This window comes from Bactrocera dorsalis, chromosome 2 (assembly GCF_023373825.1).
Source record: "Bactrocera dorsalis isolate Fly_Bdor chromosome 2, ASM2337382v1, whole genome shotgun sequence".
Lineage (NCBI taxonomy): Eukaryota > Metazoa > Arthropoda > Insecta > Diptera > Tephritidae > Bactrocera > Bactrocera dorsalis.
The window spans coordinates 10,248,409-10,273,183 of record NC_064304.1 but is presented as its reverse complement, the minus strand read 5'-3'; the positions used below and the strand labels follow the sequence as shown (position 1 = coordinate 10,273,183).

At 36.9% G+C, this 24,775-nt stretch overlaps 1 protein-coding gene across 3 annotated transcripts in view; it reads right to left on the bottom strand.

The window, feature by feature from the left end:
* The window catches only part of LOC105223646 (elongation of very long chain fatty acids protein AAEL008004), a 118,127-nt gene extending 100,297 nt beyond the window's left edge, over nucleotides 1-17,830 (bottom strand). For 2 of the 3 annotated variants that reach the window (XM_049449068.1, XM_011201408.4), the window contains exon 1: nucleotides 16,863-17,829. The gene's annotated coding sequence lies outside the window, so the exon portion shown is untranslated. Of the gene's footprint in view, nucleotides 1-16,862 lie in introns of all 3 variants that reach the window. The other variant, XM_049449059.1, reaches the window with a different exon arrangement.
* Nucleotides 17,831-24,775: the final 6,945 nt, after the last annotated feature.

The following is a 24,775-nucleotide window of genomic DNA, read 5'->3' as shown; positions in this document are numbered from 1 at the left end:
TATTATTACATATATTTACTAAATATTCAGCATTTTGAATATTTGATATTACGGACTAATATTTGAGTCATAAACATTATATTTCTCATATATTTCCACCGGTTTGCGACTTTGCTTAAGCATTAAGGAAAGTGGCGCCTGGATGTAGGCAGTATTTTATGCAATATTTAAATCCTTTTTTTGCGGGGAGATCACCATATATGAAGCGAAAGCTACAGAAAAACTTAAGAAATGATTTGGAGTAAGCCTTCATGGCTTTAGTTTGAGGTTCATTAGCACTAATAGTAAAGAAATTGGAATTTTGTTTTAAGAACAAGACTAGGTCTATATAATTGAATGAGGAATGGGCGGAGGAAAATATTATACTTTAAGAAATGTTCATGTAAGTAAAAATCGTAGAATTAAGTTCGTGCAATTGGTGCACATATATATTTAATCCAACAAGAGATTTCTCTTAATATTTTTTACGTTTCTATAGCCACATAAGAGTAGCCAAAAAAAATTTACTATCTGCTCTGGACTGCTGACCAGGAGTAGAAATCCATCCGCAACAACTTACGCGAAAACATAACAAATGACCCTAACTGTTAGGTACTCCGATTAGTGGAGATCACAACGCTAGCATCTAATTGTCTGCCAGCCGTAAATACCCATACCTCCAAAATGCCTAATGTCAGAATACATACATTGGCTACTCCAAAATCTAAAGAACTCGATCCCTCGTTATGCTCCAAACACTTACAATCTGACGCAAGCATGAAGAATGCATTCAGAGGCCATGCCTCGTAACCAGTAATTCCTCAGTAAATGGAATGTCCCGGAAGTACTCTTAAGTATCCCTTCTGTTAGTGCTATGCTCCGCAGTTTTTGCAACCTACTCCTAATCCTATCAACTAGATATCGCTCTCCACATCGTTATGGGAAATCCAATAATCGAGGGAATACGATTTTTGTTAATAATTATCTTAGCCTGGAGATCGGCTACAAGATCAAAACTCAAAACTTTATCATTTGTTATTGTGTATTAAATTTGTATATTACATTATTTCGTGTCCATTGTGGTACTCCTTCATGTGTATCACCTCAAAGATTGAGGAAACGTTTTGAGTTCACATATATTCATTAAGGCGTTGAACATCAAACCCCAACAAAGATGTTTTTACCGAAATACTATATCTCTATCGTCATTTTAATTTTATGATTATCAAAAACCATACTTTTTAATCTTTGAATTTCGAGTGCATTCATGGTCTTCAGCGGCTGTATACTCTGTATGGATTTTATTGAGGTTTCACTGAAGTTCAAAGTTAGCTTCCGAAATATCAATTAATCCATTTTTTCGTATGCAAAAACGTATTTACTATATACCATATATATAAGAAAATATATATATATAGTAATAAGAAAAACATATCAATAGCTTCATTATTTTATAAAACACTATTGTAATTCACGCATTAGTGCGTCTAAAATTGAATAATAAGTGTTTGACAAGCCAATAGCCTTATTCACCTTAAGTGTTAGCGTCAACACTGACAGTTGTTGATTGGCGTTTATCCTCAGTTGCCACTGATCTTGTTAGTTGGCTTGCTGCCACCGTGTGTGCTTTTCATGCTTCTGTATAATTATTATTACTTGATTGTCGCAGGAAAAATTGTAATTAAGACGAAGTCGGATTAAAATCTGACTGACAGGCACTTAATTGAATCGACGTGAGTGTTAAACTTTGTGGGAGTGCCCCGCACGCATACAGTCACGTGTTTTACTTTCTATTATTTATACAACAAAATGTTGGCATTTCATTTCATTAATTGTTATAAAATTAAAAACGCTTCCTATGGGAAGTGTCGGCAATACTACATTGCGTAATGTGAGTATAGTATATTAAGCTATTAACCTCAAATGTTGGAATATAATTGCAGTTGTAGTATTTCACTCAAATAGTCAAATATTCACTCAAAAGTCACTAATTGTCCTATTGACTGACTCGCACTTCATTTCGCAGCACTTTTTGCCTCTTAGCGTACCGATACTTGATTTAAAAATTAAAAAAAAAAGATTTATTTTTTGATGATAAAAGCTTGTGACACAGTGAAATATCTAGGGATCTTCCTGAATAGAAAGCCTTCATAGAAGCCGGATGTACAAAAGAGAGAAAAAAGGCATAAATTGCGTGTCCAGCTGTAGAGGAGCCATTGACAAGAGGTGGGGTCTCTCATTTAAAGTGGTCCTCTGGCTCTACGACACCATAGCCAAGCCCATTATGTTTTATGGAGTCTTTATGTGGTGGAGGGCTCTAGAAAAGATCACACTTGTAAAGGAACTCGTGAGCGTTCAACGAGCGGCGCACATCACCTTGTGTGATGCACTAAGATCCACTCCAACTGTACTCCCGTAGACATCCTCGGAGGGTGTATGGCTGCGAAAGTTCCTATCAGACTAAAAGAATCTGGGTTCCTAAAATAACACGTGTCTGAACACCCGAAAATCTTCACACACGTTGACTTCATACCGGACCACTTAGATCATGGAGTCGCCAAACCGAACTCTAGCGGCTCCTTCTCTGCCAACATATCGGCAAGGGAGTTGTGGATGGAAAGAAGCCGTTCGAGTAAGAGTATGAGAAGGGTGCTGGAGGTGTTTACTGTCAGGAGCTTTCTATTTTCCAAGCCGAGATTGCCGCCATTAAGGTAGCAGTAGATTTACTGCTTCCACCTTCAGAGAAATGACTATACACTCAGAGAGCACAGCGGCGATACTAGCCTCGAACTCATTAACAGTGCCTTTAGGGTTGGTCAAGAAGTGCCTAATCTCGCTATCAATAGCATCGTGGTCCTTTGTGATAAGACTGTTATGGATGCCAAACTACAACGGAATCGCAGGAAATTGTAAAGCTGATGAGCTAATATGGAAAGGGACCTTAGAACGCTATCGGTAGAAGAATGGAAGGGGTGCAATCTCCCGTATCCTCTTGTGTTCTACTATTAGATAGCTGGGCTTCACGGAAGTGTGTGCAGCACTGGGCCACCACCGGTACATGCGCTGTCGCAAAAACCTTTTGGCCTAAGATTGATCGCAAGAGATCTAATGATCTCTTTGTCTTCAGTTAGGCTACCTTTCCCTACTTTTGGCGCTTTTAACGGGTAATTGCTCTATTGGCGTCCATGTGAGGCTAGGAATCTTACCAGATGCCAGAGAAGCTGTATGGAAAATATGTGCTCACAGTCACATATGAGTACAGTCTTACAGGGTATTAAAATTCTTTCATATACAATTCAATTGAAAGTTGTCTTTTATTTCTTTTCTTTTGTTGAAATAAAAATTGATTATGCAAATTGCTCATTTATTAACTTAATTCGATTGCTTGTCGAAGGAACAATTTAAATCGTGTAAAAATTTCCGAAATGTTTGTCAAAAGACATGCATTACTTTGTTCAGTACATTTTTTATTGACACACGACTTTATTATTTGTGAACAAAAGCGCAAATATTTTTATTTTTAATTAATTTTCATTCTACAGAAATACTCAAGAAGCGCTGCATTACTTCTGATTCACTCAGCTGTTTAAACAAATTCTGCATACAGAATGGACGCCACTGATTTTACGACAATCACATGCTACCACCACATCCCTTCAGACACAGCCGCAACCAAAAGCTCGTGAGGTGGATAATTTCAGTATTCGAAATCGCCACCTCACCGTTACACGTCGCTCGAATGTAAATATATTACTACCGAGCTCTTCGTGCCCCTCGCCCTCATACATATACCGTCCATATATGCCGCATCATTACTTCGCACATTATAATTTTTGCAGCTAATTTTTGCACATTGTCATGCCAGACACGTTGCACGCGCTACCTGCTCTGGCTTTGGCTCTTGCTCCCTTAATTATTTACTACTTTTATTTAACTTCATTTGCACTTTATTATTTTAACGATGACATCTTTGTCACAATTACCAGACCATCAAACCAGCCAACACATGCCCGTACATCAGCTGCTGACTACAGTTAAATACGAGCATTTATTTATTTATCTTACCACGAATGTGTTATTCACCTGATAAGTCACTCGGTGTGATGCACTTTTTACAACCAGTTGAATGCGGCAAGTGGTACAAAGGCATACAATTGAAGGATGAACTGAATATTACAATGAGCGAAGTTTGCTAGACCCATGGAAGCCAAGCAAAAGCTACAAAATTGATCTGAACAGCAAACCCCACAAGACAATCACACTCCAGTACTGAATAATACAATATTTCGACTTGAAGCTTTTCGTTAAAGTCTAAAATGTATCAAAAGGTGATCAAGGCGTAAGGATATGCTGCAGCTTGGCTTGTAAACTCGTAGCATAATCAAAAAGCATTTAAAGTGCAAGCTCTGACTGAAAGCTTTGCAGCAAGTGAAAAATTTTAAGACCGCAAAAGAGAACATTAAACAAACTTATTACAACCTTTATAAGATGAATTAGGAAGAATAAAAATCTTTCATAGTGAAAGCTTTGAGTAAAAGCTTTGCAGCAAGTCAAAAATTTTAAAACTACAAAATAAAATGTTGTACAGACTTTTTCAGCTTTTATTAGACAAATTAAGAAAAGTAAAAATCCTTAAAAGTGAAAGCTCTGAGTGAAAGCTTTGAAGAAAGTCAAAAATTTTAAGGCTGCAAAACAAAACATTAAATAAGCTTTTACATCCTTTATTAGATGAATTGGGAAAAGTAAAAATCCATCACAGCGAAAGCTCTGAGTGAAAGCTTTGCAGCAAGTCAACCATTTTAAGACCGCAAAATAAAATGTTAAACAAGCTTTTTACGTCCTTTACTAGCTGAATTAAGAAAAGTAAAAATCCTTCAAAGCGAAAGCTCTGAGTGAAAGCTTTGTAGCAAGTCAAAATTTTAAGAGCCCAAAATAAAATGTTGTACAAACTTTTTCAGCCTTTATTAGATAAATTGGGAAAAGTAAAAATCCCTTACAGCGAAAGCTCTGATTGAAAGCTTTGTAGCAAGTCAAAAATTTTAAGGGCCCAAAATAAAATGTTGTACAAACTTTTTCAGCCTTTATTAGATGAATTAGGAAAAGTAAAAATCCTTCACAGCGAAAGCTCTGAGTAAAAGCTTTCTAGCAAATCATAGATTTATAATCACTCAACCTGTGTATTTCAAAAAATTCTTTAGAGAACAATGAACTGCATCCGAAACATTTTCTATTTCCAATCGCTTAAGCCTTGAGTACACGAACACGCTCGAAGTCGCCCGAACTGTTCACCTGCTTACTCGCTTTAAACAACTCAAATGCCAAGCGGCCTATCCATATCTCTTGCTGTTAGCTATAACTTAATGCCGCCGAAATTAATAAAATAAATATAAATTGTTTGTACTTTGCTGCTGTTCTTCGTTAACCTCATTGTCATTGTGTTTGCATAGCTGCCCAGTTACTCGCTGATTTTATGGATATTTGTCTCGACGCGTCGTAAAATCCTGTCACCTGTGTACCATTTGTTGCTGTTTTTTTAAACATCAAGGAACAACACAATCAAAGGTACTTTATTTATTAATTGTTGTTGTTTGTTTTTTTATTAACAACAAACATTTTACGATTTTCAAGCGCTACGAGCAAGTGTCATGCATAATAAAGTCCACTTTGGACCAACCTTGTTCAAGTTCATGCCAACAATAAGCACAACTCTGCGAGTTGAGGGCAGCAAATTATATCGCAGTCGAGTATGCAGTCATGCTTTGATAGCAACAACAAAAATTATATTTTTTTTAAAGAAATATAAAGAAAAAACTTGTTCCGAAGCATATGAGGAAAGATCAAAGCATTCGACGCTGGTAAATGTGTGGGCTTGTTAGCCTTTGCATTTCGTCACTTTGTTAGACGATGCCAATGTCATTGCCATTGTCGCACTGGCAGTTAATTGCGGCTGACGCTCGTCACTTTTTCATCTTTTTTTATGGTGGCAAATGAAGATGTAATCGACTGAATGCGCATGCGCACATATTGTACAATGTATCATAGTATATGCTATGCGGATTTATTAACAGTTTTACAGCTGCGCATGCGCATTGTTCTCACTAACGTCATTGCTGTGGTTTTACGCACCTTTTTCTTCTGCTTTTTCTGATTGTTTGTTTTTACAAAAATTGGTTAATACAAATAAATGTGATTGATTTCGTAAATTTGTTAAGTAAATATGTCAAGTGACAGTTTTCGGTGGGTAATAACTCTGTTATCAATATGTATGTAGCTGTAAGACGTCATAAACGAAGAAATGTGAAGAGGCGACATAGTAAACTAGTGAAAACTTTATCCCAAAGTTAACAATGCCAGCCCTCTACTCGATTATGACGTCATAAAGTCATAAACGGAGATATTTGCTGTCGAATGCACTCCAAAATAGTAACAAGCCGAAAGTGTCGTAATCCGTATTACTATCATACTTGATGTATTGATATAGCAGTAGTATCAAATGTTGATATATTTCGTTCGTGAATCAAAAGTAATTTGATAAATTGCGATATATTCTCATGTAATATTTTTATATTATTCAAGAAATTATTAAATTGAAAATTCGTGATAAAAACAACGATTTAATGAAATTATTGATTGCTGCTGATATTCGATCGGTTTGGTTTGATAATTATGCGATTGCTACGCAGTCGGAGAATCCAAAGCAATCAATTTAGCTTCAATTTATTTATCCAGCATCGACATTTGGTACTTCCCCGGGTCAAGAAGATTAAATAATATTCCGAGAATCGCCTTGGGATTGAAGTAATTTTACACAAAATCGTGATTGAAGAAGCATGCAAGAGGTTTTTATCTATTATTATACTCTTGCAACATGTTGCCTCAGAGTATAATAGTGTTTATTCACGTTTACTTGTATCGTCTCAAAATAATCGAGTTAAATACTGGTTTTTTTATATATGATCGATCAGGGCGATGAGACTAGTTGAAGTTGTGGTGACTCTGTCCGACTTCGCAGACGAATGTGATCGGACCACTGCTACGCCTAAAATTTATTTTATATAGTACATATCTCCTAAATCAATAAAGCTACAACAATAAAATTTGCCTAGAGCAAATATTAAAGGCACTTTTCTCTCGTTTGCTTGAAATTGTAATACTACCTACTTAGTTATATATTCCAGGTAATAGACGAAGTAATAAGACTTTTTTCAACAATTTCGATTTTTAAAACAAAGTTTCTTTCCTTAATGTGTTTACACGACCTTCTTAAATTATTTGTCAGGTTATGATCGAAGTAATAACATTCTTCGCCCACCGGCATCATAACGCAGCGCATTTTAAGCAATTGCGTAGTTACCCAGTGAGCCATTTTTAGCAAACTTTAGTTTGAAGATTTCGATTATTTTGTTTAAGAACACTAACAGCAAACAAACAAACATTTTTTAAAACGAACTTTATACATTTCCTTACTTTATACCTACTCAGTTAAATAGAGTTGTTTGTGCAATTAAATAAATTATCACAGCCGAGTGTAAATCTTCCATTTTTAGTCGCGCGATAAAATCGGAGAATTTATTAATTGCCTATGAAATTTGCAACTGCTCAGCATAGCAGAACAACTGCAGCAGCAGCTACAACTACAACAACTTGCCGACTCGTACTCGTTCTAGTATAATAATTACTCAAAAGTCGTATTGGTAATGCGCATTTGTAATGGTTGGAAAGGTTTTCAACAGCGCGAAAATGTACATAGGAAGGCGAGCTTAAATGCTTCTCGTACAAGTTTGTTGTTTATTCGCTTATTTCGTTTTTTTTTTTATTATTATTAATTTGTGCATTTAATAATCGTACTTACGCGCATACTAGTTTTTGAGTTCAAAGTCCTGCCTGCTTAAGGCGGATGTGCAAACACTTGTTAAAAATAGTTGTTTTTTTGTTTGCGCAACAGTAAAGTTAGCGTAAATTTTGTCACCTTTTATTTTTCTCAAAAAGTTGTGCCTATAATTGCACCTAATTGCGAACTAAGTATTTTAATTGAAGGAGCGGTTATAAAATTATTGTGTACAAATGCTTCAGTAGTGTCAGTTGCGTATGTATTATATCCCTGCGATTCGCCAATAGTTGAAGTGTAGCGAATAGAACATGTAACTGGCATAATTCTGTCAGAGTGGCATAAAGGTTGAACAACAAGTGTTAGGAATTTTTGAAGATATTTAACGTACATTTAGTTCAATTGGCTAAGCTTCTTCTTGCTTTCAGGAGAAGAAGTTGAGCTTAAGCACATAATGAAGACGACTTTTATAATATATATTTTCGATTTTGACGAAGAAGAAGTTGAAAGAAAAATGTTTTCAAAAGTTCTTAGAATGTTAAATTGCCAAAAAAATGGAAATCGCTAACAGATATAACCAATATTTACCCACTTTATAACCAAAATGCATTTTTGTTCAATATGAGTGTATGATAACCAATATATAACTACTTTATAACCAAAACTCAAAGTTTAAATAGCAGTGGTTTCTATTATAACGTTTTTCCTTCGCCTGTAAATTGATTAAAAGTTAAAGTTATTAAGTTATATTAGTAAAAGTTATTTTGCATTTTAGATGACGATATATCAATGTTTGACATATAAAAGTCTTAAAACTTTGTATTTAAAAAACACTGTATGGTTCACCCACCAGCGTATCATACATTTGTATGTATTTCAGAGTAATTTTTGTGTCGAAAGTTTGGACTTTAATATTTACCACCATTATACACCCGCTTGTATCTAATACTCGTATTTAGTAAGCGATTGTCCGGCATTCTAAAAAAAAGATAACAGTCAACTGTACAAGTATTTGTATTCCACGAAAAGTTGCCGGATTTCGCCACTCGCTTATTGATCTTTCTAATTTACAAAATCGCGCACAAAACCAATTTGAGAATTTTGATAGAGAATGGATGTTCATTCACGAAATTTTCTTATGACGTGAAGGAACCAAGACCTACATGTTGTTAGTTAAAATGAAATGCAAAATAACGTAAGTTCATTTCAACTTGGCAGATTTATGAGTGTAGAAAAAAAAGAAAAAAAAAATTTTAAAGCACGCATATGGAAGTTTGAACCTTTGCTTGAATTTTGGTTACAACTTGGTTATATCTGGAATCAACAGTCCATATTTCTTTAGAAATGATTCCGGTGGAACCTAACCGTCAATGGCGACCGTTATCGCGCTATGATAGCCGACTATTTGTTGCCTAAAATTTAAGCTCATGATCTCGGAGACATTTGGTTTCAACAAGACCGTCCACATCCCACACATCACATCAATCAATGCTTTTATTGAGAGAGCACCGCCATGAGTAGATAATTTCACGTTTTGTGTCGATTGATTGGCCACCAGTAACGTGCGATATCACATCGTTAGACTTTTTCCTGTCGTGAAATGTAAAGTCTAAGGTCTATGAGGACAAACCCGCTTCGATTCAGGCCTTGGAGCAAAACATCGCGCTTGTCATTCGCTACTTACCAGTCGAAATAATTCAAAGAGGCATCGAAAATTGGATTCAACGGATGGACCATTTGAAACGCAGCCGCGGCCGACATTTGAAATGGATCACCCTTTATAATTTTGCTATTGTAGCCAGTTTAAAAGTCACACCTGCTTGCTATTCCTCTAAAATAATGTAATTATAAGTAATAGCCCAATAAAGTTCCCTAGTCCAGGGTTCATAGATTACAAACGCATATCAGAGCTTTTAACGCTTAACTCTTCCTAATGGCTTTCACATTGTCTAAGCAAATAATACTACATTATTTCTACGACTTTTTTAATTCTTATATAAGTAATACTTTATTAGTGCAATGACCATAAATACTATAATCCGCACCCCGCGGCTGTAGACTTGAAGATTAATGTCGTCATTGCGTATTCCTGCACGCTTTCACACGTACGCAGACGCACTGCTAATGTGAAAAGATACAGATTTATACATATGTATGTATATATATATATATTTTTAGATGCATACCTACATATGTATATGTATATATAAATTTAGATATATAGTATGTGTCTTTATCTGCAAATTTATTCGCACAGGGGGCGACCACGTTTCTGCTACGTGCATGCGTTTATTAATTAGTAGTTTTATAGAGATTTACATTTTTATTTGCAATTTATTTTCTAGAAATGTACAAACGGGGCTTATTTTGATTTTGACTTTGGTTTTTATTTGAAATTCTTGCTTGGGAAATACCCACAGCAGTAAAGAGGGTAGTGCCCCAAAAAAATATATTTTTGTTGTTGTAAATTTATTCATGCTGCTCTTGAAAAATTTTAATTTTTTACGTAAGTATATACATATCAACAATTTTTTAAATGAAAGTGTTGAATTATTCAAAACTTTTTATAAACATATTTTCAGTGATTCAGGTAGCAAACTCGTTTATGTTTCTATGATTTATTTTTATTTCCAACATGTCACATATTGATTTGTAAAAATTAGCAACGACTTATATGCACTCTACTTGTGATAACTGAACACAAAAGTTATTCTAGAAAATAGGAAAAACAACTAAGGAAGGGCTAAGTTCGGGTGTCACCGAATATTTTATACTCTCACACGATAAAGTGATAATCGAGATTTTATTATCCGTCATATACAAATATTTTTATTTTGCTGTAAAATTAATTAGAATTAAATTCTGAGAGATTTACCGATATTTTCGGTGAAAAATTAGGTTAGGTTAGGTTAGGCACTGAGTTTTTCGTGTTCGATATAAGGGACCTTGAAAAGTTATAGTCCGATCACGACAATTTTTCCACAAGGGATACCTCAGCTCAAATACCGTATTTGTGTAAAGTTTTATTCCGCTGTCATCATTGGTTCCTAATGTATATATTATACAGAGAAGGCATCAGATGGAATTCAAAATAGCGTTATATTGGAAGAAGGCGTGGTTGTGAACCGATTTCACCCATATTTCGTACATGTCATCAGGGTGTTAAGAAAATATTATATACCGAATTTCAATGAAATCGGTCGAGCGGTTCCTGAGATATGCTTTTTGGTCCATAAGTGGGCGACGGCACGCCCATTTTCAATTTTTAAAAAAAGTCTGGGTGCAGCTTCCTTCTGCCATTTTTTCCGTAAAATTTTGTGTTTCTGACATTTTTTGTTAGTCGGTTAATGCACTTTTAGTGATTTTCAACATAACCTTTGTATGGGAGGTGGGCGTGGTTATTTACCGATTTCTTCTATTTTTTAACTGTATATGGAAATGCCTAAAGCAAACGATTCTGTGGCTGACATAGCTATAGTAGTTTCCGAGATATGTACAAAAAACTTACTGGGGGGCGGGGCCACGCCCACTTTCTAAAAAAATTACGTCCAAATTTGCCCCTCCCTAATGCGATCCTTTGTGCCAAATTTCACTTTAATATCTTTATTTATGGCTTAGTTATGACACTTTATAGGTTTTCGGTTTCCGCCATTTTGTGGGCGTGGCAGTGGGCCGATTTTGTCCATCTTCGAACTTAACCTTCTTATGGAGCCAAGGAATACGTGTACCAAGTTTCATCATGATATCTCAATTTTTACTCAAGTTACAGCTTGCACGGACGGACGGACGGACAGACAGACATCCGGATTTCAACTCTACTCGTCACCCTGATCACTTTGGTATATATAACCCTATATCTGACTCTTTTAGTTTTAGGACTTACAAACAACCGTTATGTGAACAAAACTATATTACTCTCTTTAGCAACTTTGTTGCGAGAGTATAAAAATCAGTAATGACTTATATGCAATCAACTTGTGATAACTGAACACAAAAGTTAGTCTAGAAAATAGAAAAATAATACTCTCCTTAGCAACTTTGTTGCGAGAGTATAAAAATTTGTCGATAGCAGCGTCACACAATCGGTGAGTATCGAGACATGAAGCCATACAATACAATTAAAAGTAAGAAAGTGCCAAGTGCGGGTACAACCGAACATTTTAGTCTCATGCAACTTGCAGGAATCAAAGACAAGGAAATGCCTTAAGATGTGAAATGTCAACCAGAGAACCGAAATCCAAACGACTTGATTTATATAAATAAAATATATGTATAACTCATGGACTGACCGACTTAATCGGCATAAGGTTTGTTATAAAAACGGAAATCATTGCATATAGCATGAAGGAATTGACTATTAATTAACTATTATCATTCCACATCCTAAAAGAATGATCTCTGGTTTTCATTGAGATGCCTCACATACAATCACCAAACATATGGAGCAAAGTCAGCTGGAATTTCGAATAGTAATAGTTATATGGGGGCTAGGTCAAGCTTTCACCCAATTTTATTTTAAGTACAAAGATACACTGTTATGAATAAAACACGCTGTCCGATTTATATTGAGATAACTCACATATTGGCCGACATATGCGGTACAACGTCACTCGGAAACTCGAAAATTTTTATATGAGGTATATGGGGGCTAAGGGAAGTATTAGCCCGATTCAATCCATTTTAGACATACAGTCATACCATTGCCAAAGCAGTATTATCCCTGAAGTTCAATTGTATATCTCATACATTGACCGATATTTTCGTTCAAAAGTCAACTATAGGTGCTGGGGTCCAAATATTCAGTATCTAGCGACTTGACCATTTTTGGTTGCTTTTGAACACTTTTCGATCAAAAGATGTGTTATAGTATTATTCGCGCAAAAGCTTTATCCGTTATACTTATTGCTTCTTGATTTGTGTACTGAAAAGATACTGTCACGTACCAATGTTTTGTGGAAATCAGTCAGTCGGGACCCGAGATATGGGATTTCACCAAAAAGTGGGCGAGGTGGTAAAATTTATAATCACAAGTTCGAAAATCTTATAATGAATTATTGAAGTAAAGGTACTCTTTTCAATAGTCTTTTTTGACAGATCGCGCGTAAGTCGTGTCAAGATCGAGATCGTCACTATGATGCATTAACCAACAGATTTATTGAAAGAACACTTCGGCAAGCAGATAATTTCACGTTTTCACGGATTGCTCTATTGGCCACCAAGATCATACACTGTTACACTTATTCCTGCACGAATATGTAAAGTCTAAAGCAAAACATCACTCGTGTCAATTGGCAGTTAACAGTCGAAATGCTCGAACGAGTCATCGAAAATTAGACTCCACGGATGAACCATCTTAGACTTATTTATTGTGGTAGAGTTTTACTAATTGGAACCATTTGTAATGTATTTCTTATATTTATTCTGATTAAATGATTGTGTTCTCTGCTGCAAACATCGTTTTTAAAATCGTCAAAATATCGTTATCTTATTATCATTTCACATAAATCTATGTATTTGTTAGAATGTTTTCCCAAAATTTGATCATGACTTCGCACATTATATATTTCGTTAATTTTTTGGGCGGCACTTTTATTTTCTACTTATTATTTTTACCTAAAAACCCAACAGCTTATTCCAAGCGTGTGTCTATCATAAAAAATGAGTATGCAAATTCTTGCTGTTGCAAAAAAAAACTGTTGACATGAATTTTGATGAAGGTGCTTCAAATTTTTGCCAGACATCATACATTAGACATGAATTACAGAAAAACTGATTTATCAGGCAAGGTTGTCGATTTATGAAAATATATGTATGAGACTTGCCGTCATATGGTAAGTGGGGTAATAAAAGATTCACGGGTGTACAAACATACAATCTGTAAAAACCCTTTATTTGCCTTTAAGCGCTATAAAACGCGTATCTGAATTCAAGGTGATTCCCGGTAGTGTGGTGTGAATAGGAAATTAAGAAGTTTGGAAAATCGACTTTAGCCATAAAGAAAGGTTGATACCATGATTTCGTATCGTTGAAGTAATAGCAAGCAAAATCCTACTTTACAGGCAAAATTCTTATTTTTTTTTTTGGAAGCCTCGGACGCTTATCCCATAGAACTCAATCTTGTTCTATTCTATAACTATTAAAGCTTATCAAGTTTCGGTAACTTCTTTCGGTTGAGTTGAAATAGGCTCCAATAAAACCCATACTCGGTGCAATTAGAACTCTTCGTCAAGTTATATTCAAATTCGCTTAAGCTGATTAAACTTTATGACTCCTAGCTGCAGTAAAGGCTTATATCTCCTTAGCTCACTCACATTTATTATAAGTTTCATTTCTTCAGCACAACCAGTCAGCCAAGCAGCATTGACCCTGCCGTAGTCTTCAAAAGGCGCAGGCAAACCTTGCACTTGACATTGCAGCGACCGCAGCAACCAATTATCTCGGCTGGAGTTTGTTAACTTGTAAAGTCAAGGGCTTCGCTGCCTTTCGTGAGCGCATGATTACAATTTTTTGCGTATAAGGGAGTATCGCATCGTTACCTCATTAACGGCATTAAGAAATTTATGCTGACCGCATGCTGGCCGGCTGATGACCGTTTATGTGACCCTGATCTTTGTAGCATCTTAGTTGGCGTTGCCAGTCGCCAAGCTTTACACCTTATTGCAGTTTAGTTGTAGGCAGGCAATTGTTGTTGCTATTTTTTGTTGTAGACATTGCGGTTAAACGCCGGTGTGTCAGCGGACATTTATTGCAGTTGAGAAACAACTTTCGAATCACATTTCCTGCTCATTTCGCTTTTTATCTCCAATATTCCAATGGCAATGCGCGTCTTAATGATAGTCCCGGTGTTCTTTTGTCTCCAGTTACAGTTTCACTTTTATTTTAGTGTGCGTTTAGTTGTTTCTTCTGAATTTCGTCATTAAGCAACGCATTTTATTGTTTCTGTGCGTCTTCAAGGATAATCTAGAATGTTCTGATTGGGATGCATTTCGAAAGTTGTTACACAAGAACAGAAAAGGCAAACTACTTAACTGGAAAACTTTGCCGAACTAGTCAATTAAGTGCGTATAAGATTTATGGTGAATGGAAGATTTTGCTTTTGTAAATAAGAATATAAAAGAAAACCAGATATACCATAAGGGATCAACGCGTTTAATTGAGGAAACAAAATAATGATTTTAATGAGTATACTGTTTCGTAGGCAAAATGTTTTAAAATTACTTGATTTGTAGGTTTTCTTGGAGTTCAAGGCTTAATGAGGTCAATCAGGCAGAAAGCTTTGTGTAGAAAAGTACAGTAACCGAAATGTTGAAATTTTAAAAAATCTACTATGGAACATTTATATGATACCGCTGCTTACGATTATATATATAGAATTCTATAAACCTTATAAAACTTTAAGACAGCGGCTTTCGCTCGAAGCAGAGCCAAACGGGGAATTTAGATTAATACAAAACCGGTTATTGAAGGGAATTTTTACTTCCTCGTCTTAACTTAAATTTCTAAAACTTCGCCATCGCAACATAATCATGTCACACACAAGATATAACCCGGACTGATCCATTTAAACCGCAAACTGAAACGATTCACATTTTTACCACCACCAAATACCATATACTTGAAGACCTGAAGAGATGAAGGAGTTTTGACAAGAATGCTGATGGATCTACATTCATCAAATGCATATTTACTGGTGATAAGACATTGGTTTATGTATAAGACGTCGAAACTGTGAAGCACTCTAGCAAAAGGCGCTCCAAAAATGAGTTGAAACCGAAAAACCAAAATCTTCTGAAGTCACTGAAGGGTATGGAAAATTGTATTTAGTTGGACTTTGCTTGTCTTGGCTTAGTAGCTCATTTTTAAGGCGATAATAACCATTTATATTAAAATACGTGAAATTGTTATTTTTGTCAATCTGGGTCAAATTTGATCGGATGGCATAGTGAAGTCATCTATCAACCGCTACCCATATGTTTAAGGCGATGATAAAGATTTGTATTAAAATCGGTGAAATTGTAATTTTTTTGTCAGTCCGGGTCAAATTTGATCAGATGGTATAAGGAATCCCCTATCAACTACATTACCGACATTTTTAAGGCGATAATAAAAAGTTGTATTGAAATACGTGATATTGTAATTTTTTTGTCAGTCCGGGTCAAATTTGATCAGATGGTATAAGGAATCCCCTATCAACTACATTACCGACATTTTTAAGGCGATAATAAAAAGTTGTATTGAAATAGGTGAAATTATAATTTTTTTGTCAGTCCGGGTCAAAATTGACCGGATGGTATAGTGAACAGTCTTACTCTTAAAACGCGAGGAGTGACACTTTTGTAGATCAACTTAAATTCTTTTAACCATATTATCTATATAGATTAACTTATAATTGATATTCGAAAGGTTAAGATAACGTAATGCTACTAGACTCTCGTTCCCAGAATCACGACGAGTAATGGTAGGTTTATATTGACATTTATTTCTAAAGTTTAAAACTAACTTTTTAACCTTAGTTAATTTTGACACTAAATAGCTTAGGCAAAGGCTTGATATGTTCCATGTGTACATAACTCTGGATCATATCGTCAAAGTCAAGTAAGTATTCTTTAGGGAAAACGAATCAAGGAATGGATGCAAATATTGTTCTTATCTTAGTCGAGCTATTATTTTGTTACTATGATAAGACTTCGTATTCTCGGTGTTAGAGGAATTGTAAAACAAATTGTCATACCCAAACTATCAAAACTTTGCTTGAATAGGAATATCGCATAAAGTCTTCAAAGATGGTTGAGAGATCGTTGAAAGCATGCCTGGACGACCTACGACTTTATCAACTGATGAAAATATTAATAAAGTGAAGGATATTGTGCTTGAAAATCGTCAATCAAGTGTTAGAGAGATGGCAAGGCAGCGTACCGATCGACCTAGCCTTTCGCTGCAAACAAGATCGACACTGAACAAAACACTAGACTCTAGTCTTTTCATATTATAATTCAGACTAAGTTTTTGACTTAAAACTCAATCTATAAATATATGTGTAAACAATCTAACTTACCTTTTAGTTTGGTTTCTACGATCGTTCTATACTGCTTGTATACTTTTCCGGCGCAAGCGCTCTAATCCAACACTAATTAAAACACGTTGGCTAGTTCAATCTGGTTCAAACACTTTTGCAGTCCACAGAATGATTTGAATTATTGAATTGCAATCAATATGCTTACTAAGTTTCACTTTTTCCCTATCGCTTTATCGATCTGAATGTTTCCGCTTTATCGCGTATAAATGCACATGAATGCGTTTTGCTTCGGGGGCAGCGCAACCAGACACCTGAGCTAGCACTTCAAGACTATACTGACAGTTCGGCAAGAACACTTTCATTTAAAGCTCATTGGCGAAGGCTGTTACCGATTATGGACTGTCTGCCTTTGCTGCGCGCACACGCCGTCTGTCCTGTCGCTGTTTTTGTTCTTGATATCTGTTGCTCCTTCTTGATATCGGTTTTGTGTGCTAAAGATTTCTCTTCAATTTTATTACATTAACTTTTCATCGCCAATTGTTTTTGTGTTGACAAACACACACAGATGTACATGCAAGGCGCCTGCAGTAGTTCCGAAATAAAAAGGAAAAACTCCACAGCGAATGCCGTATGAAAGGAAAAGCGAAAATCGCCAAAACTGTAAAACACCAACTGGTGTATCGGTCAGGCAATCGATGTTCGTTGTAAGCGAAAAACGCTGGCTGACAGACAGGTTCTTTGCGATTTGCGAATTGCAGTTTATTTCTTAAGACTCTTTCTGAAGCACTCTGCTTTGCTTATTGCACCAACAGGACGCACTATGTCACACACTCCGTCTAAGCGACTGACTTGTTTGGCACGTTTTGTTGATAATTTAACAACCAAGTAAGAATCAGCGAGTTAATCAGGCTAGCTAATAACGAGTTCAATAATAATTGCACGAATGGACGATGAAACGAATTAACAATTGCACACATCGACTACTCAATGGGGACTGAAATTGTTTCGGCTTTTTGCGCGCCGTTAAACGTAGTCCCCGCCGGATCGCTGCGTTATGCCGTCGACTGCGACCGGCGCAGCGGCAGCGACGATCGGCCCAGCCTTTCGCTGCAAACGAGATCGAGAATGAACGCGAGAATGCGAGCGCAGCGGCGGTTCCGTTTGGTGGATGTGCTTAGCTGCAGCGCAACTGGCGTCGGCTGCTGCGTAGTCGCCCGCCCACATTGGCCATTTTGCTGCGCAGTCGACTCTTACGCATGCGTTGTGCGTTGTTCTATGCATGCATACCTTCGTGCGATTGCATTACAGCCGTGCTTGCGGTACAGTTGAGCGTTGCTTCGCAAGCTATTAACTTTAGTCGTTGTCGCCTCAGTAAATGTTGTTTACAACCTGAGTGCATTCTACAATCATCAACATAAAGACTGCATTTTTGATTGCCTCTTGTTCAATTATTCGAGATGAGAGCTGGAAAATTATAATTATTTATCGATTATTTTAAAATATATATAGTGCTTTAAAGGGAATATTAAATAGTGTCTAGGTATCCGAGATATTACTCATCATAGTCAAAATGTGGGGACTAGCTATTATATACAGAATTATTCCATTTTTGCTACCAAAAGAAGCATTTACCACGGAACCATTATCCCTTGATTTTGTCCAAATATTACACATACACACCGATATAAAGGATGCTATTTCCAGCTAGGAGATATACTCGTATAAACCAATTTCAGCTAATTTTGCAAGAGTTTTGTTACAGAGGGTTCAGTAGAACTTAAAATACATTATTGTTCCGATTTTTTCTTTAATACTTTTGTTATCAGTGTCACCGCCGAAGCAAATGAAAGAGATTCGTCTGCAACCGGCAGATGCAGTGAAATATCTATGGCTTATCCTGGATAGAAAGCTTTCATAGAAGCCGAATATCAATGAAAATACAAAAAAGGCATTGTGGCAGAGGAGCCATTAACAAAAGGTGAAGTCCCTCATCGAAAGTAGTTCTCTGGTTCGACGACCATAGTCAAGCCCATTATGTTCTATGGAGTCTTTATGTGGTGGAGGTCTCTGGAAAATACCACACTTGTACACGAAATCGAGAGCATTTGTGATGCACTAAGATCAACTCCACCCATGGCCTTAACGCCATCTTGCACATAGTGCCCGTAGACATCGTTCGAAGGTGTATGGCTGCGAAAGTTGCTATCACACTCAGAGAATCTGGGTTCCTAAAATAACACGTACACGAACACTACGAAATCCTCACACATTTTGACTTCGTACCGGGTCACTTGGATCATGAAGTCGCCAAACCGAACTCTAGTGGCTCCTTTTTTGCCCACATACCGGCAAGGGAGTGGTAGGTGGGAAGTAGCCTTTGGATGAGAGGATCAGATAGCTTGTTTATGGATGGGTCAATGCTTGGTAGAAAGTTGGTGGAGGGGTTTACTGTCAGGAGCTCGCTATCAACCCCAGCTTCCGACTTCCTGACTTATAACTTAACTTGAACTCATTAACAGTGCCTTCAGGATTGGTCAAGGAGTGCCTAACCTCGCTGTACATATCATCAAGTGTCTTTGAGATAAGAGTTGTATACGTACCAGGCCATAGCGGAATCGCAGGAAATTGTAAAGCTGTTGAGCTAGCAAGGAAAGGCATCCTAGAATCGTTATCAGTAGAGTGGGAGCGGGTCGGCCGTAGCCTCTTGTGTTCTATTACCAAATAGCTGGTGTTCGCGGAAGCATCACCAGCGCTGGGCCACCATCGATACATGTGCTGCTGTAAAAGTCTTTTGGCCCAAGATCGGTCGCAAGAGATTTAGTGATCTCTTTGTCCTCAGTAAGACTAGCCTCTCAATAGTTGTGAGCATGATCTCTCTAAATCAGCCATCTAACCGAACCCAACCAAGCCTTTCTTATCTTTAAGGAAATCAGAAATGCTGCAGAAATTCCAAATAGTATTGGCATTAGAGCAATGGAAGGAAAATGCTATTCACCATAATAAAATTGGTTGGAGAGGCTATGAAATGTTTTCTAACTGTGGTTGATACCACGCTCACTACTTATATTTTAACTGATCCTTAGATTTGCCTGCTATCGGAAATAGTATACATTACTATGCCTCTTAAAATATTTTAAAAGGGTTAACCAAGCACAAAGTAATTAAATCCTACAGGAATAAATAATATGATAAATGAAAGAATTTAAATTGCCTTAAAACCTTTGTCATATTGCTGACGGAGTTTCTTCTTCTTCCAATCGTATTGAACAAGGGAACAAAAAATACGGTAAATTTTAAGGCGACTCAAACATTTTATGGTATAAGTTCACTCTGGGGTTTGCTATGGCCGGTAACACCAGCGACAGCTGCTTCTAGAAAAATATTTTGATGCTAAATGGAAGAAGGAATCGAACTGACGACAAACCTTAAGGGTGTACGAAAGTTCTACGACTAATCACAGCGATCATAAATTTTAGTCGGGAAGCATCATTTTTATCGCATTTCTCCATTTACCAAAAATATGAAAAAAACATATTTCCCAAACTTTTGGCTGGCTTTCAAACATACAACGTATCAAGGCAAGGCGATTAAACTCAATAGTCTCGATGTCGTCAGCAGGTTTTGCGTAACCACCAAACAATTACAAGTTATAATACTACAAATTTTATTCCCTCCAATATCAAATATATTTAATAAAGATAACAACCTAAAGTATTTAACTAAGCAAATCTTGTCAACATCATCACCATTTGGACTAACCAAATAAGATTAATTGCAATGCCAATTTCGAAGCCGAACCATTTTGAGCGTACATCATTGCAAAACAAAAACCGAAAAGCAACTGTGTGTAAACACGTGCCGGTACAACTTACGTGGGCCCTTAGCAAGGTCACGCGTAGCCTGTTCACCGCCAACCGAATTTGTATTCGCCGCCGGATTTGCTCTTCAGTCAGAGAGAACCAAAAAAACCCGTCAAACATAGTGAGAGTGAATGAGAGCTGACTGGGAGCTTGGTGACCATCAATCGTGCATATAAATGACGGATAATTTGGCAATTTCGCCGTGACCTTGATGCGAAATTTAAATGTAATTATGGTGTAAACACAAATAAATAGAAAATATAATGGGTCATATGCAAAAGATGGTCTATCGGTCATGGCCAACATGCTAGCAAATGAAGTCTATAACAACAATAAAGCTCAGTTAGTTAAACTCAGTAACTTAGTTATTTCAGATATAAAGCCTATTTCAGTTTTGGGCAAATATGTTAATGAAAGTGATGTTGGTTTACGAACTTTTGTCCAAAAATAGTCAATTGCGACGCTGACAGTTGTCACGCGAATATAGATCTACGAAGTAGCTTAACTGTATTTTGTGTGAAATTGCCACATGCGGTATTTAAGCATGAAGTGGTCGTTTAATCTATGATTTGTTACTTTATTTACATTAAATGGCTAAGCCCATCTACAATAACAGTTACGAGACTATACTCAATAAGAATAATAGAGGCATGGCTGTCACACACTACGATCAAATTTTGGCCTCGTCTGGTCGTTAATCGTTTTCATTAATGGTTTCATCCGTTTTAGAAGCTCATAATACAGTAAACCGTTCTAACCTTACAGGGGTGTAATGGATTATAGTTGAGTTTTTGGGTAAACAGTTACAGTTGTAGGACTTTAACCAATTCCTACTCTTGTGTCCTCGCCGCGCACCCAGAAAACATGAGTAACCTTTGTATAAGCCATCCCGTGTGGAGCCTGAGGGCACGGCTAAAAAAAGGGGAAGCTTCAGCGAAGCTACTCCGACATATTCGGTTTAAGGTTTCGTTAAAATGTAATTGCAGCGTCTGTTGCTGAAGGCGGTTGTCGGTCTTGTAACAAGCGGCTCGCTATACAAGTATAAATGTGTATAAAGCTTTAAACCACTCCCAATGAAAAGCAAACAAGAGCGTCGGATAAAAGATCAGTGTAGCCAACAGGTGCTATTTTGGATGGAGTAGGCAATTGAAAAATAAAGTCCTCTCTCGACGAACGAAGACAAACTTCACAAGTCCCTGATCACTCCCGTCCTGCTGTATGGGGCGGAGGCATGGACAATGACATCATCTGATGAGTCGGAATTAGAAGTTTTCGAGAGAGAAGTTTTGCGGAAAATTGGTGGTCTTTTACGCATTGACATTGGTGAGTACCGCAATCGGTGGAACGAGATATACTTCACTGGCTAGATCATGTTGTCCGAATGTAATATCTTTCAAGGTTTTCGATTCAATACCTGTGGGTAGAGAAGGACATGGCTGCACTTGGTATCTTGAATTGGAGTTAAATAGTGAAATAAAAAAACGACTGGTGCGCTGTTGTTAACTCGCGTAAGCCGTGCCTACGCCAGGAAAGAAGAAGAAGTTCTGATCTTATTAAATACAGAGAATCTTGGTGGCAGGGAAATTCGGCTTTACCATTAATTTAGCTGGTTGGTTCATATAGGATTTTTTGCACTTAGGGTTCTCGTAATGAATCTACTTTTCATCACCAATAACAGTTCGTTACAAAACCGACTTCTTTCTAAGCTGCTGGAATACTGCAGTATCTTCAGGCTGAAGATTTTGCGGACAGTTAACAACTGAGAGAATTACCAACGACATTTTAAGCAATAATCTCACTTCGCATTATGTCAGAGAATGTCCGTAGAAGCAAAGAGGCAACAGCAGTGTCTAACGGAAAATGGCTGCATATATATTGGATTCAAGGCCACAAGAGCGTTCCGGGAAACGAAATAGCTGATGATATTGCCAAAGTAGCAAACCCCTTGACTACCGAGCCAGTTCAGGAAATATGCAATTTGTTAAAAACGATACACAATGAAATTTCAGAAAGGGCTGACAGACAGATTAGGTTGAGTTGAAATGCCTTAAGGGCATGCAGGGAGTAGAGAGAAAACACGGATACTCCGTACTTGCATGGTCTCGGAACGACTGCAGACTGGCATCAGATTCGAGTAGTTTAGGATTATTAATAATGACACATGTAGTAAGTGCAGCGAAGTTGGAATGAGAGAGAGGATATACACTTTCCCTGCTTGTGTACGGCCTTATCTAGAACTCGGTTTGAATATCTAGGAATTTTGCAGTTCAACAGACTGGGTGAAGTATCGGAAGTAGAAATCACGTCTTTTTTAAACTAAGCAAAAAGCGTTGACACGATGTAACTTCGACTCGTATTAATAGTGAACCAGCATCTGGCATTGCAATGAACCTTTAGGTCTATGTATGGCGTGACAGCCACCAGTGAAATCTTTAAAGATCTGGTATATAAAATAAGTTATTTATAATATATAATATTTATATTAATCTGCAAGAGAACAAGTTTTGTTCTATTTTCAATGCTTATTATTTTAATATTTTATTATTGTTTGCTACGTATAATTCATACTTTTTATATTCTTATGAAAATTACTTGGTGATTATTGTCATAACCCACGTGTTAACTCTATTAACATGTAATTGATCAAAATATTGACTTTTAAATAACATTTAACCAATTTAATACATTTTTCATAACAACCGCTATTAAGTTTACATTGAAGTCAGTCACTGACGTCATTTACCATTACGTCGAGTAATTGTTAAGGAAAGTTTATATGTGAAAGCCTGCATAGCATTTTAATAGTTAATTCAGTCATTTATCATAAAAATGTAATTGGGCATGTTAAGAGGCATTTAAATTTTGACTTAAAAAGACATATTTTCAAATTATCTATTCCATTAATCACAGTAAATGTTAAAAAGTCGGTTCACGATCATGCTAAAATATAATTTTTCGGTACTACGAGAGTTTACAAGTTAGGCTGACTCGGTAGAGGGCGTTCCTAGCTAACGTACGAGCGGCTGGTCAGTTTTCTCCGAGCACCTGGAGAGTCAGAGTGGTGCAAGCCAAAAATACAGCGTTCGTTAGGGCAGAGGTACCTGATTAAATTCTGTGTGAAACTCGGTAAATCTGAGACAGAGACGTTTGATATGATCAAGCAGACTTACACAAATGTTGCTTTAGCAAGAAGTGGTGTGTTTCGGTGGCACCGGGCCTTTTTGGAGGGCCGGGAAGAGGTCGCTGATGAAGACCGGAGGATCCAACATGAATTTGTTCCTCCTGAACAAACCGTCAAGTCCTCAAGAGACTCAAACAAAGGGTCAATCGGGTCCGACAACATATCGCAGCAGATTGGAAGTTGCTTTATGCTTTCAGTGGCATTCACCAGGCTTCGGAAGTGTTCCCTCCATAATTTCAGTATGGTCTGGGCATTAGTCACTATATCAGCTCAGGGTGTTCTGCAAGAGCTCCGGTCTTGAAACCTTCTGTCAATTGTTTTATAATAAGTGATGACCCTTGCTATCAACGATTTTAATTCCATTTTATTTTAAGCTTTAAACAAACGGCTATCATCAGCTGGTTCAAAACCGCATATGAGAGTTCCGTGGATAGCGTAAACGAATTGAACTGATTAGTTTTATTCTTAAGGTGAGCTAAAACATATTGGTTTATAATGATGTAGGGAACCGAAAACCTGTTTTGGTAAACTCGATTGATTCGCTTGACGATAAGTTATCGATAAATTTGTTATGCTGCTTTTAAACCCGAAAACAACAGGTCGTAATTCACTACAATTTTTAAAGTGAACCAGCCGTTGTGGCGCGACGGCTTTATCTTCAACCCAAACCGGTTTTGAACTTACCAAAGAGGGGTGTGTTGTCGATAATTTTTTCTCGAATCTCTACTCGAGCTTTAGCCGATCTGAAGCCACTTTATTTACATACCAGTAGCAATAAATTTCCGCGCTTTAAAGCCGGCTTTAGTTTACATACATACATATATTTGTATATGTTACCTTAGTTGACGCAAGTGCTAATAGTTGAGTGGCAGAATTTAATTTAATTACAGTCATTAAATGTAACTGCCAGA